The sequence below is a fragment of the Siniperca chuatsi genome, linkage group LG9 (genome assembly GCF_020085105.1).
Source record: "Siniperca chuatsi isolate FFG_IHB_CAS linkage group LG9, ASM2008510v1, whole genome shotgun sequence".
In the NCBI taxonomy this organism is placed as follows: Eukaryota; Metazoa; Chordata; class Actinopteri; order Centrarchiformes; family Sinipercidae; genus Siniperca; species Siniperca chuatsi.
The window spans coordinates 16,785,458-16,800,131 of record NC_058050.1 but is presented as its reverse complement, the minus strand read 5'-3'; the positions used below and the strand labels follow the sequence as shown (position 1 = coordinate 16,800,131).

General features: G+C 42.0%; 1 protein-coding gene across 5 annotated transcripts in view; it reads right to left on the bottom strand.

Annotated features, from left to right (window-relative positions):
• LOC122881424 (zinc finger protein 836-like) overlaps positions 1-10,535 on the bottom strand; it is a 35,414-nt gene extending 24,879 nt beyond the window's left edge. Inside the window, exons 1-3 of one of the 5 annotated variants that reach the window (XR_006379158.1) lie at positions 10,090-10,535; positions 269-358; positions 101-165 (exon numbers count right to left, since the gene is read on the bottom strand). The gene's annotated coding sequence lies outside the window, so the exon portion shown is untranslated. Of the gene's footprint in view, positions 1-100; positions 166-268; positions 359-1,328; positions 5,041-10,089 lie in introns of those variants that run through there. The other 4 variants (XR_006379159.1, XR_006379160.1, XR_006379161.1 and 1 more) reach the window with 4 other exon arrangements.
• Positions 10,536-14,674: the final 4,139 nt, after the last annotated feature.

Below are 14,674 nucleotides of genomic sequence, written 5' to 3'. Positions count from 1 at the left end.
TGAAAAACACAGAAGCACAGAATTATAAAATTAAAATTTATATTTTATATATATATAAATAAACAAACATTTACACAATAACTGAAAAGAAAAATCTGACCTTTTCTTGGACATACAAGGACTAGGACTACCCAGGATGATGTGGGTTACATGTGTAATGTAAACCTGAAAAAAAAGGTATACAATATATTATAATTTAGTTATTGTGAACATTTTACAAGCCACCAAAATAGGACCCAGGAGGAGAATTTACAGAGGGAATTGCTACCTTATTGTAGTGGAGGGTTTTGTTTGTCCCTGTGAATCCAGCTATGGGGGAGGGGCAGGTCTGCACCCTTCGGGCCTGGTCAGGCTAGGCCTGAAAAAACAAACAACATGGGATCGCTGCCATGTTGGCTCACCACCATTACAATTTTAAAAAATGTAAACATTTAACAGTGGTTAATTGGCCATAATTCTTACTGTAACAGTTAAGGCAATCTAATACTGGCATGTAGCAATTCCGGGGTTCAAGCGAACACAGAATGTTAGAAGTTTAAAGCTTTTGATCGCTGGGAGGCAGGTCTGTCCCAATGCATCAGATAGGCACTTAAGCCGCGTTTACATCAAACACTTTCGGTACAGTACCCTTGAAATCCATACCTAACCCGTACCTACATGTACCTAAACACTAGATCTGTTTTGCGTTTCACTGCAGACTGCACTCTTAAAGTAGGCAGGGTTGTTACCGAGGCTTCCCCTTTCACTTTTCCAGCAGTTGGGAAACAGACAAAACTTTTCTAGTATTGAGAAGCAGCAGCATTTATTAACTGACACACTGTAACCCATACTGTATATTTACTGCCAGATTGACAACTTACTGCTAACCTTTTCCTCTGCTCCGCTCACATTCACTTTTCTGCCAAGTATGCTCTCTCTCCCTCACTCGCTCAACCACACACTCGCGTTTCGTCTTTTCTTCTCGGTACGTAGTGGTTTATTACAACAAAGAGTCAAGCTTTGTTTGAGAAAAGGCTGCAGGCAGCATGACAAAAGACTGCTGAAAAAACAGGAGAGTTTGGGAAATCATCAAACATCAGAGCGCAGACGACGAGACGACTCTGGTCAGAGAGAATCGGACCAACCAATCAGTGGTCTACTGTGTTTTAACTCCGCTTTTTAGAATGGGCTCAGCTCGCTTGGAACGTAAAAGAATGGATGAAATGGAGTGGTTCTACTGGTACAATCTACTATCCACAACTCTTGCCAATGGAAACACAAAAATATCCGTTCTAATGTGTTTAATGAACTGAACTGGACTGCTTGGTGGAAACGCGGCTTTACAGTACCTGGCCTTCTTGGAGTCTCTGAGTGGGGTCCTGAAGAGGGCACTGCTTGGGGACTCCATAGCTGGAAGACTTCAAATCTCATAAGGGCAACAACAGAGAAACCTGAATGGGGCTGATTGGGAGGAAGGGCCTGCCTAATCTGAACCACAGTGGTGCTTTGTTAATGGACTTCTGTGCTAGACACTGACTATCCAAAAGGGTGAAGTAGGAACACCTGGCAGAGGGCCCTGTTTGCAAGGTCTTCAACTCTCACCTCCTGAGAAATATTTTCCATATCCCAGGGGAGGATGGGGACATTTAATCCAAGTGGGCCATGTTCAAAGCCTACAATGTTGATATGACTTCTTGAAGAAGTTGTGGTCAGAAGGATATCAGTGTCACATCTGTAACCCAAGAACCATTTGGTGGACACCAGCAGTGAAGGAAGCCATTGGGCTTCGGAGATGGTCATTCAAGCTTGGCTGGCCTGTGGAACTCCTGAATTGGTAAAGAGATATCAGGAAGCTGGAAGGACTGCAGCTTCTGTGGTTGCAGATGCAAAAACTTGAGTATGTGAGAAATTTGGTGAGGCCATTGAAAATAACTTTTGTAGGCCTCAAAGAGATTCTGGCAAACTGTCAGACAACTTTGGAAGGGGGGCAGGGCTGTGTAGCAAGGATGCCACAGCAGAGGGCTCTGGCAAAAAAACCCCAAAAAGTTTAACCTGCCTAAAGTTTTGCAACTTTATTTGGTTTATTTGCGTTGGCCTGTCACAACTAAAGTTGTATAAGTTGCCAGCAGCATCATTTTCCAGAGTTGCAAAATCCTATCATAAAGAGTATCATAAAGTGCTTTGGCATTTCAGAAGCCTTCAAATTCACGAATGCGTGTCAAACTGGACTTACTAGATTGTATTTCGTGTCTCACAAGTACCTGAAGCCACACGCCCCCACCAACACAGCCCCCTGTGTTGTTTTAACGCAGGGCTGATTTCAGTCTAAACACCCGCTTCCCCATCTCTCTTGCATGGACAGGTTGAACTCAGCCAAGGCTGTCCCATTCCAACTGGGAGGACACCCTAGGGCCTTGTGACTGTGAAATGGTAAAGGCTGTTAGTGTGCCACACATGCTAGTTTGGTTTACAGATCTTGACAATCTACCCACAACCTAACCTAAGAATGAACATGGATGGTAAGAATCCCTTTTTTTAAATCTTTGATTAGCGTAGTTAACTATTTACATCTGCCGCATGCAATTAGGTTGGTTGTGAATTACTTTGCAGCTCATTGTGCTAGCACAAAATAAAAGCTATATATTTCGTTTGTGTATATACTGTGGTGAAATTATATTAGTGTTTGGAACATATACTGAGCATACAGAGGTACAGTGGAGTTGTGGATTCTGCTGCAGGAGTTATGAGAAGTTTTTTTATGAACGTGTTATTTTGCTATGAAACTGGGTCACTGCTGGAATCTATTATAGTTGTTGTGAATCGCAACTAACTGCTGCTGCCATCTTCCACAATGGAGCAAGCTACAAACTTTTCAAAGCCACCTTTAAAGCCAACAGAGAGTGTTTGATAAAAAAACAAAACAGGTTTTGGGTTTCCCTTTAAGTCCAAAAGACACCAATAGCGTACAATGTGCAACAACAGTGCTACTGGTTTTATTATAAACAAATACCAAGCTTGTAGCAGGGCGAGAGATCAACGCTCTGGAAAAAAAGTTTACCCTGCACATCACAGACAGCCATATCTGCCTGCTGCCCCTGACCTTAGAGTGGGCCAACCATTATCCCCGAGTCTTCTTATCCTGATCTTTTCATTGTGGTTTCCTGCATAATGTGAAAGCATAAGACAGACTTTACTTAATTTGATTTACATGACTGCAGTTGGTAGCGACAGCAGAAAAGCAGCAGGGGGAAAAACATTATGTAAGCTCTGAGGTAGCAGGCATTTACCTGCACACCAAGCCACCTGCAATAGCTTCAAGTATTGGCAGACTCCTTCGCCACACAAGACCGTGCTTACTTTGGCAACAGAGCTTCTTTGTGAAATACATTTTCACCATTTCCAAGTGCCATTTTAGCTTGAACTACAAGCATTTTAAACTTAACTAGTACTTAGACCATCCATATTTTATCAACAAGTCTATCAAACATACCTGTTTCCTAGTTTGACATGTTTCTTTATTGTCTTCCTCTCAGACCAAGCAGATCACCTGGCTGCCTGCCACAGGATCTCCACACATGTAGCTACACCTGGGGCCTTTGGCTTTTCAAAATAGTGCAAGAACTCATTATCTCACTTTGCGACAAAACAAGAAGCAGACTTACTTAAGAAGCAGTCGTACTTAAGTGATCTTTAATTTTTTAAATGGCGATGAATGAGCCAAATTTGATTTTGAATTTAATTGTAAATGGAGTTGGGTGGATTGTTTTTAAGAAACAGAAGTGGTAGTAGTAATTTACATTCAAGTGCCCTTTGTAAAATTACTTCTAGCTGCACTACTTCGTCAACACAGTCTTATCATGTGATCAAGCCAACACAGGCGTGGATTCTCTGAAAACATCAATGAAACGGTCAAAGAGAAAGGATGGGGTTACTGACAACTAGGCTTGGGCGGTATTACCGTATTATGGTTTACCAGGGTGTTTAGAAATCCCTAAGGCATGATTTTCAATACCGTCTATAATACAGATGCTCCTTTATCTATTAAACTGATATGGAGAGGTTGAACTGAGGTGATGTATTATAGTGTAACGCTACAGGACTAGTAAAAAAGAAAAATGTCTCTGCCCCTGTTCGAAGTTGTTGCCAAAGAGGGTAACCTCACCAGCAGCTCTGCTTTTACATCGTTTTTTCTTGACATTCATTTTCTACCACCACCTCTTCTTTTTCTGATTCCTGTAATGGACACCTTCCACAACCACCTCCACACCAGTGCACAGGAGTACTATATCTATACTAGCAAGACAACCACAACTCCAACAGATCCGACAGCACAGCATCAGTAATTCTACAGTATTTTGTATGATGTGTCAGAATTTGGGTTACACACGTGGGAAAAATTCAGACAACACATTTAAAATGGAAATACATCGTTTAAATAATAATGCACTTCAAATAATAATGGGCAAATACAAGTATAAGCATTACATGAAGCAGCATGTAATCCTGCATCGTTAACATTAAACGGCATCTTAGAGGACAGACAGGTGAAGCGGACGTTACACGTTGACAATTCTTTACTATAATTGGTAAATAAATAACGTAATTTCTTAAGCTATGAGTAGAGGAAATGTCCACTTGACGCTAGGCTATTTATGCAGTGTAAAATGCCATAGGCTTAAACTAATAATGGTGACTAGCAAAAGTTTTGTCAATGAACCTTGACAGGCAACTCGACTTGAGTGAAGTGTTTTTGGTTTGGCATTGTGTACCTTGGGTTTGATGTGGGGACCGGTCTGCGGCATAATTTGCCAAGTACAGTGTTCTGGTTTGTGTCAGACTTTTCATACCCAAACCATGTCCATGCGACAGAAGTAGCTCCTCTTTTAGGTACAAGCTCCTCGTTTTGCCTTGGCTGCTTGGAGTCCTTCTCCTGTTCGGAATGACCCCCTTTTGTGTCACATTCACTAGACTCCTCCATGTATGCTTGTATTGCCTACATGCAAATTTCCTGCCTGCATCTGTGCAGTGCGGATGACGAAAATGATTGCTGTAAAGAGTGATCTGCGACACAATGAAATAAATGATAGAGAATAATATTAAACGATAGATTTTTCCTATGGTCACATGATAAATATCGTCATATTGCACAGCCCTATTTCAGAGAAGTTTCTTGCTCACTGAAGTCACAACTGCCATTGTGCTCACATGTCTTTAAAAAAGGACAGATATACAAAATTCCTGGATAATCTCCCAGATATTCTGATAAATCTAATCTTGCATAGATCGCAGCTGAAAATCAAATCTGGGTTTTGAGGGCATCTTTGTTATACTGCTGGGAGGAGGAGGTTTTTAGGCCCAGGGAGGAGGAGGTTTTTAGGCCCAGGGAGGGGGTGGTGACCCAGCGCGGAATGCTGGTGAGGAGCGGGCAAGGGAACCAGGATTAGCAGCCTTCCAGTGAACACAGCCGGACCAGAACCGAAAACAGCCTCCAAGACCGACAGAGGACAGTTTGCATGACAGGAAATGCAGTACTGAGGTGATTTACAGCGGCTCCGACCAGGACTCTGACTTAGGGGACAACGAAGACATGGCGGGTTCAGGAGAAGCATGAAGTGGGAGAGAAACGAGAGGGACGTTGGGCATCAGTCAGGGCCCACCTCCGGAGGCACGAGCGGGGCTTATGATGGGGTCAGCCTCGGGGTGCCAGGAGCCAAACCAGGCAAGAAAACCACCTTGGTGTTGTTGGACTTAGGGCAGGCTGGACGCTATAGTGACTCACTATTGCATCTTGAGGTACAACGTGGTATTACAAGACAAGACGGGCAAGAGTCTAGGTGGTTATCATGCTATCTCTGCAACACAATACAAGGACATTTTTGACAATGTCATAAATGTGATTTCTTCACATTCTGTTGATAATTTCAGTTAATTTTTAATGTTTTAAACCTAAATTCTTACATATAGCTCATTTAAAGTCTGTTTAAATTAATGTGCAATTTTACAGACTGCCAGCTTTTGGATATAATTTTATAATATTTTTCAGTCCACTCGAGTCTCAGATGTCGAACCTTCCTGCCACCACGAATCTCATCCCCCACCACAACAACTAAACTCTAAATCTGCAGGAAACACTTTGATGGCACCATAACAGAATCAGTGAATTTATCTTTTAAGGACACTTTTGTCCAAGCAATATAGGTGCAACTCTCACAACTGGGTTTTAGACTTAAGTCTGGATTTACACTTGTGCTTACTGCAATTTGGGCAAATGTTAAACCTATACGTATAGTCATGGTAAGCAACAACTTTTTGTCTCATATTACCCTCTCTCCTTGCTCTCCCCTCATGCTAGGTACCATACACCCTCAACAAAAGCTTCCCATCTGGAAGGCACTGGGTTGCAGTCCAAATGTGGATGACAGGCCCGTTCTGAATGGATGTATGTGGATCACTTGGCAAAAAAAAAAAAAGTATATTGAAGCACTGTATACCTTATTATTAGAGATACAGGGAATGGTCCCCGGCCAGATTTGAACCGGGAGGCACTGCATTTAATGGTCAGCACCTTACACCCCTAGGCCACTAGTGCTCACCGTCTTGGCTTATTTCCTGCACAGTGCTTTTATTAAGTACAACTTCCCACTGCACAGTAACTTACGGGTGTATATATAGAAATATAGGGCAACCTAGCCAACTCCATTACATAGCCAAGCACAAGTATGACACAAAACCAGTTTGATCAAGCAAGATGTTCTATGCAGTCAAGTACTGTTCAACAATAACACAATCCAAGCTTAAATAGCATTTAGAAATGACTCACTCCTCCAGCTCACTTCACTAACCACAAATGCACTGAAACCATCGAGTTTTTTCAAGAAGACAGCATTTTCATGTAAAAAGAAAAAAAGAGCAGGCGCACTGTGCAACTACTCCTTCTTACACAATAGATCTCAAACCATCGCCTTATTGTCTAGAAGCATAAATACAAAGATGTAGTGAATTTTAGCAGCACTTTCCCCCACTTCAACTACATAAAAAGTTTCCAATACTATGAATTCATGCTTGGGTTCAATAGGCCTGATGTGGAATATGTGTGCTGGAATAACGAGTGATAGTGCAACCTACATGACTGGACAACAATCTGAGGCTGAATCACATAAATCAAGAGGGTATCTTCCAAAGTTAGTCTTTTTAGTACAAAATGCCCTCTTGCTTCCACAGATTGGAGATGCGGTGGAGGGACAGAAACACAAGGAAGGAATTTTGCACTAAAAACAAACACGGTGGCATGTGACACAGGTCAGAACACCCGTGCACATTGTTTTCTATGTAGGCCCACATACCTGCAATGTTTTGACATAGGGCTAAGTCCTCAGGATATGCACTGCCCTATTTCCCAGCAACACACGCTTCCACTGAAATGGTATTATGTTCTCGGCACACCCCGGCTTCTTTGACTACTTGCTCTGTCTATATGATGCATCCGGTGTGTGCTATGGGTGTCAAAAATAGAATAGCACGGCGCTCCACAGTAGTGTGTTGCACTTAAAACATATTTATTGTGAAGTATTTGAACTGTTGAGTTAGCATCAATGGTAGCTTTATGCATCAACATTAGCTTATCCCACAGTAAATGAACAAGTGCTTCTGTTGTGACGATGTTGTTTGAGCGACAGAATTGATGTGGGCAAATAGTAATAAATAGGGCAATATTTTGCACAGGGGATTGCAATGGCACTGAAAATTTGGATTAACGTAGTGGGAACACTGGCCGCCAACTTGAATACTCCACTCTATTATTTCAGGTCATGCACAACAATCTTTGTTGCATTTTCTTCACAATGCCCTTACGTTACAAAACATGTGGTGGAGTTGAAACTAACCAAAAAGAAAAATTTTACTTTGTCCCCAGTTTCACTTGACTTTTTGTACAAATCAATTCAAGCACAACTCTGTAAAACATGCTATCTTAACTTGTCTCAGCCATGTTGTGTAGTTGTGTATGTATGATGCATTTAAAATTTAGAATCCCCAAGAAGAATGCTTCATTTTGAGTCGACAATTTACAGCATTTCTTACATGAGCCACTGTTTATGTGGTGTACCACAAAGCACATAGGCACAAGGAGAAAATGTGATCCCTCACAAAGACGATCTCCTGGGTAGACACAGAAGAGTATCTACCTTCTCTATGATCGCCAGGATTGAAGTAGGTCAGTTAGTGCACACCGTATCATGGCCTGCTAACTAACTCCACCTCTATTGTTAGAATACTACTGGGTAAGCGAGACCTGCTTGGGGACGGGCCACAGAGTATACCGGGGGAGGGTTATATCAAACTGATGCAAAGCCAGTAATACAGCATGTGAACAAAAACTTCATATAGCTTTTTGCACAACAGAATGGACTCTGTGACCAAAGGCCTACAGTGTATGAAAATATTTTAATCACCCTAATACTATGGTAATGTAAAAAAACACTGCATATACCCAGATGAGAAACTGACTGTTAGGATTTACCAGCCCACAAAAAAAAATCTCTCTTGTAGTTTCACAGTACCTAGCTGTGGAAATCAGGGTTGGGTGATGGAGCCACAAATTTCTTATTGGCCACCAGCACCACTTGAACCAACAGTAATAGCTGATATAATTGCCATGAGAAGAGGGTTACACAGCTACAGCGACATGTACACCACTTTGTGTTACATTGATCAAACTGTAGTGAATTACAAAGCCTTTAAATCGGCCACGTACCCATGTGATAGTGGTGCATGTGTCTCGTTTCGGCAAGGAGCAAAAATACAACTTCCTAGGTGGATACAATAAAATAAAAAAACAAGGACAACACAGCTAATGTAACCTAGCTCATCATCAGCCAAAGCCAAGCAAATCAGACCACATAGATTACCTACTAAATTGTCACTTTTGATTACAAATTAACTTACTTGTTATGGTGTCTGATTTGACATTATATTAAGTTTTTTCTAACAAAGAAGTTGTTACAGGTTAGCTTCTCTTTCACTATTTTTCATTAGTCTCTTTCATCTCATCATTCTGGGAAGCCAAAACATGATATATATCTTTCACAACCATTTTTGAGCAAAATGCGTATCAATATATTACTGCACCTGCCAGTAAAATTTTAACATTATTGTGCTAGCATTTCACAACAAATGCAGTTGTAGACACTTGTTTATCTCAATATATGGACAGAAAAAATACTTTACCTTGTGTCACATTTTTACAGGGTACAGATGAAAGAAACACTCAAAGACAAAATTCAGTGTTTGACTGAAGCTAGTGGAGCAGAGACTATCCGAAAGGGGGTGTGAGGGACTTTTGCAGTCTCTTCCAACTTGTTCTTTTCTACCTGCAGGACAACCTGGAAAGCAGACTTCTTTGTCACAGGTGGATAAACTAAGTCACAGAAATTCGCCAGAGAACTATGGACTAGAACTGATCACAGAGATGCATCATCCAATGTTAATGAAACAGTTTGTAAAATTTATTTGGGGAAAAATCTTCGGCCAGATCATTGTATTTATTTTACTAGAGGGTGACAACTTTGTTCACTTGTTTTAGAGCTTACTGTGCATATTATAAACCCTTTAAAGCTGTTAAGCCACACATCTACAGAGCTGCCACAAGCCAGGTCCTTATGAATGATTACCAGCTGGTGTAAATAACAACGTTAGCAAAACTTTCTTTTCTAAACATGTGCTTTGTTCTCAGTTATACTTTGGACAGTAATTACCATTTTATAATTCATGTTTTAGTTTTGGGAATAAAGGTAAACGACGGTGTGCGACCACCTGGAAGCTGTGTGTTGCTCTTGTCTTGATGGTGTTATTGTAAGATGCTGCACTTTTAGCCAGCCTGGACGGAGTACAGTAGAACGGTAGGATGCAGTCAGCCCAACATAAACATCTACAGTAGCGGTGAGATTTGAGACTCTAGCCACGTGTTTTACATAATAATACACCGACGTTGGCTGATGTTCTGTGTGAAGCTAACGTTAGCTAGCTACCTCAGTGACTAGCACAATGCTAGCTAGCACTGATACCCAGCAGCTAATGGCTTCTCTGCAGCTGGTCTTTAATAGGACCCCTTACCCGATCAGTGCTCCGTGTTGCTCTTGCGTCCTTTGCCGGCAGATTTCCTTTGTGGCTTATCGGCTACATGGTCTGCGTTGTAATGATCACGAAATAGACGTCGTTCAAAGACATTACATCTCGGCTTTTTTGCCAGTATGCGGAGAAGGCGACTGTCCTCCTTGCCGATGGCTTCCGTCTTTCGTGAAAAATACAGCCAGGAGACCTTTTTTCCTTTATGGACTGTGAGTCGTTGGGGGTCGTTCAGTTTTAAAACCCCTAGTGTTTTTTCCCGCACGATGTGGTCTACATAGCTTGTTGTGCTCCGAATAGCGGCGCTAGATCCAGGTCTGCCATCTTTATTTGCGCATTTTCAGACAATGTGCCCGAAATTTTTCGTACGTACTACGTTATACAACTGTCTGATTACAACCAATAACAAGGTGCAGGGACTCCGAAAGAGCCCGCCCCCTACATGTTGTATGGCTGTCACTGCCAGAGCCTGACGGGGCGGTAGCACGACGTCTCCTTCCGGACTGCACAACGGTTGCTTCCTTGCTGCTGCAGCTGCTCCTGCACTTACTACGTGCTGTGGCAGACAGGCAGTACCACTTGTGTTTATAGTAACAGGGCTGATCATTGAAGTCCTCGGTGGGGCTTCAGTGCTCCCATGTGCATTTTCAGTACTACTCTGTTGATGTTGCATGATCAAAGTTACTGGGGAACTCAATTTGGCCTGCCTACTTGTCTGCTGGACTAGATGTGGTTGGCCCTTCAAGGGTTAATACGTTGCACACAACCATTTTGTGAGCAAGACTTTCTACAAAATGGCGCCACCTCTTCTGCTGGTCTACAACACGTCTTTGGCTTAGGAGGCACATAACAACTAGTTCCCATGGAGGGAAAAAAATATTGTTCTAGAGAAGAGGGAAAAAACCTCAAAACCAATATTTTAGCATAACGGGTAAACAGGATCTTCTGAATATGTCTGATATTTTGTGACCTGACAAATACTTTACTTCTGACATTTACGCACCCATCAAGTTTACTAAAATTGTACCTCAGAATGTGCAGATCACTGAGTAATTGATCCTAAGTCACTGAATTTATTTAAGTGTGTACAACAAAATTGTGCAAATTAATACGGAACAGCTTTATGACCAAGTCATAAACCGCTCACATGTTTAACCAGCCATCCAGCGGAGCAATAGAGGTCCACTGATATCAAAGAACTGGTTAGATAACTGCCTCCCTTGTGGGAGTCAATTAACTTACTTAAAAAAACTGGTCTGGGCCATCTGACACATTCAGCCTGTATCCTTAATATCTGGGTTTAGTCCCTAAATATTTCAGTTAATCTGTATCACTGTGTAACTGTGTTGGGGATTTCTTTATGCAGTCACTACTGTCAAAACCAAGCACTGAAGTTAAGATCCATTCTACAAGACCCCTATAACCCCAAGAAATGGTAGAAACACAGGTTTAAACAGGTTTAAATCCCCAGACTGGATGTAAAATGCTGAGTTGGGATAAAGAAGGACCCCCATCCACACGTGCACACATTTAAAAGCTTCAAATGACCCCTCCCTCTACAATGTCCCTTGGCTACTTCACACAATAAACAATACAAATCAAACAAATAAATAACCCCGAACTGTAGCTGCACTGGGCACTTCCCAGATGTCACCAGCAGTACCTGAAAGAAGTGGTCTCTGCAAAGTCGAATGTTGAAGGCCGGGGTATGCTTGAAAAAAACTTGTTTGTAGGACATGTCATCTGACCACATCCAAGGGCAAAAGTGCTTCCAGCTGTTCCTAACAGCCACACTTGAGTCATAGAGGGGCGAGATGCTATAATTGTTCAAATGGAGATAACTGCATGCACTTTCAGGCTCTCCTAGAAGGCTTTCAAAGTGTTGCGCTTGTTTGTACACACAAAAGGGGATGGAAGTGGTTGTGTGGAAAATGAAAAAAGAGAGCTTGCATTTCTTACCTCTGCACACCTGACCAATTGCTGCATAAAGTGGGCATGGTTGTCGGATTGTCATTTTCGGAAAGTTGCAAAAATTGGGGACATAGCCCCCACAATTCCAACATTGGAAAAGTGTGTGTGTAGGGGAGGGTTCAGATGTTCCTTGACGATCTGTCAAGCGTACTGATGCCTTAAGCCCAGAACTTCAAAAATCAGATTTCCCTAATATTACATCCTGCAAGAGTTCATGTGAGTTAGACTGTTAGTTAAGTCAGTGATCAGCTGTTAATCAGTGATTAGCTGACATAAAAACTTTAGTGTAGTTTGGTTAAGAGCAAGCTCCCGGGAACAGCACTAGAATGTAAGGCGATTTTGGCGTAGTGGCCCTACTCAGTATTGCAGCATCACATGATGCACCATGGCCCAAAGACACTTCCCCCATACACAATCATTAAAAAAGGATAGCATCACAAACAAGCTGAAATTACTCTTTGTATTATTAGAATATGATCCATTGAATCCAATATGATTTGGAAACTGTGGAAGAGTCATATCATGGCGGGAGAAGGACACTAGTGTGCATGCTCTTAGGCCCCAGAGACTTTTTCAATGTTTGGGCCCAGTGAGCAACTTTCATAGGAATGGATGGGGCACCATCTTGGAACGTGGTATATGGATTTTCTTAATACATCAATGGGTAAGAGTGGACACTCAACTCCCCTTCATATTATAATGTCACCCTTTTAGCCTATCATGGTGCTGTAAGTAGATTATGTAATCATGACCCAAACTGATTGCCCCTTTCAAATTTCCCCTTGATTATTCAGCCCAGTACATTCTTGAGCCCAAGGAGTGTATCTGCCAATAGCAAAGCCATGTACTAGACAGGGTCAGAAATCCCATGACTGCCCCTTAGATGATCCGTCAGTCACCCATGGCTGTTTTCCTTTCCATTTCTTTGTCTTTGGCTTTTGAAGTATTCCCTTCTGTAATGCTCAGTTCACATGGCATGTTACCAAAATCTAGCAATAACCAAACATAGGTTGGACCTTTGGGTTGTGCACACTTGTCCACTGCAGCACAACTGCAGGTTAAATTCCCAGCAGATGTCCTGCCAGTTTTGGTGACCAAGAGGTAGTTGCTCCAGAAAATGACTTAATGGATCCCCTCTGCAGGCACATCACACATATTTTCTCACGCTTGTGACTGATGCCCAGCTACCTAATCTGTCAGGCTACATGATTGGCATGTTGCAGTTTATATTTTTGTTTTGACAAAATCTTGCTTGCTAGCTAAGTCAGTACATAAGAGTCACAAGAGTTATGTAAACCACAATGTGGACACGTGTAGATCTGGTCGATTCATGACCAAGTTACCCCCTAGTTACGGCAGTAACATAAACTGCACCATGCATACACAGAAATGTGCAGGCGCAGAAGGGATCCTCTAGGCCATCACATCAGCAACTCACATTGGCAACACACTTTCAGTGGTGGGAAGCCAGTGAGGCATCATCACCTTTCAGCATTTAATGTTTTGAGAGGGGCATAGAGCGGTCTTGGAGAGTTTTTATCATCCAGTAGTAACAACTGCATTGAAGGAGGCACATGGTCTACACCCACTGTAGTTAGCAGTCAACCGATGTTAGTGATCTGGACTAGGACACTTGAATTGGTTTATGTATCCTAGTAGTTGGGATGTCAGACTACAGTGGTGACAGGTGTGGTCAGGCTGGGACCTTGTATGGAGGGCAAGATTGCCAAACATGAATGGTAAATTCCTGAACACAGATATCAGTGATACATAGGAAAGTATGGGGGATGCTACAAGGGACCTAAAGAATCTGCTCGGGTCATACTATACTCAAAATCTAATTACCGTGAAGGAACTGCTAGCTGTATCTGTGTGTCCACATTTTTTGGAGGTTTTCGTAATCTAAAGACCACAAATCAAAAGATGAATTATGCATCAACTTTGAAGGGCAGTGTGACGTAAATTTCGCCATCTGCCCAAGTCTACAAGACTACACATTAGATGTGCTGTAGAAGTCTGCGTGCAGCCCAAAATTAATGACCATGCTGGCTATATTCAGTCACGTCTCTCTGTGCAGACACAGTAGCATACAGGACAGCGTGACAGCAGACATCCGCTGTCTGAGTCTGTTTTGGAGTATATCGGGACCTTTAGATAATTTACTGACCCAGACTTTCTCTGAGGTGTCCTAACACACAATTTTAATGATGTTATTGAACTGCTGTCAGCCAAGCTGAAGTGTGTAATTTTCATGGGTGTGTTATACTGCACGTTTAATGAATAGTACAGTCATACTTTAGGAAGCATAACCATTTTGAAAGTACAAAAAATGTTGTGATCTCCCAACTGAAAAATTTAAAGGTGCAGGATACAACTGAACATGTGCACCTCACACAGCTTGCTTGTAGACCTACAAATTTATTTTCTGGTCAATGAATTCTGGTCTGGTCCTCTGAACAAGGCTTTTGTTTGTCATAATTCAGAATGAATGCTCACCAACCATACTCACAAAGGTTCTATTGCCTCTTCTTGATAACAGGATTATATGTGACATCTCTGTTCAAAGTCTTCATCCCCAGAGGTCATATCCAGATAGCCTCTA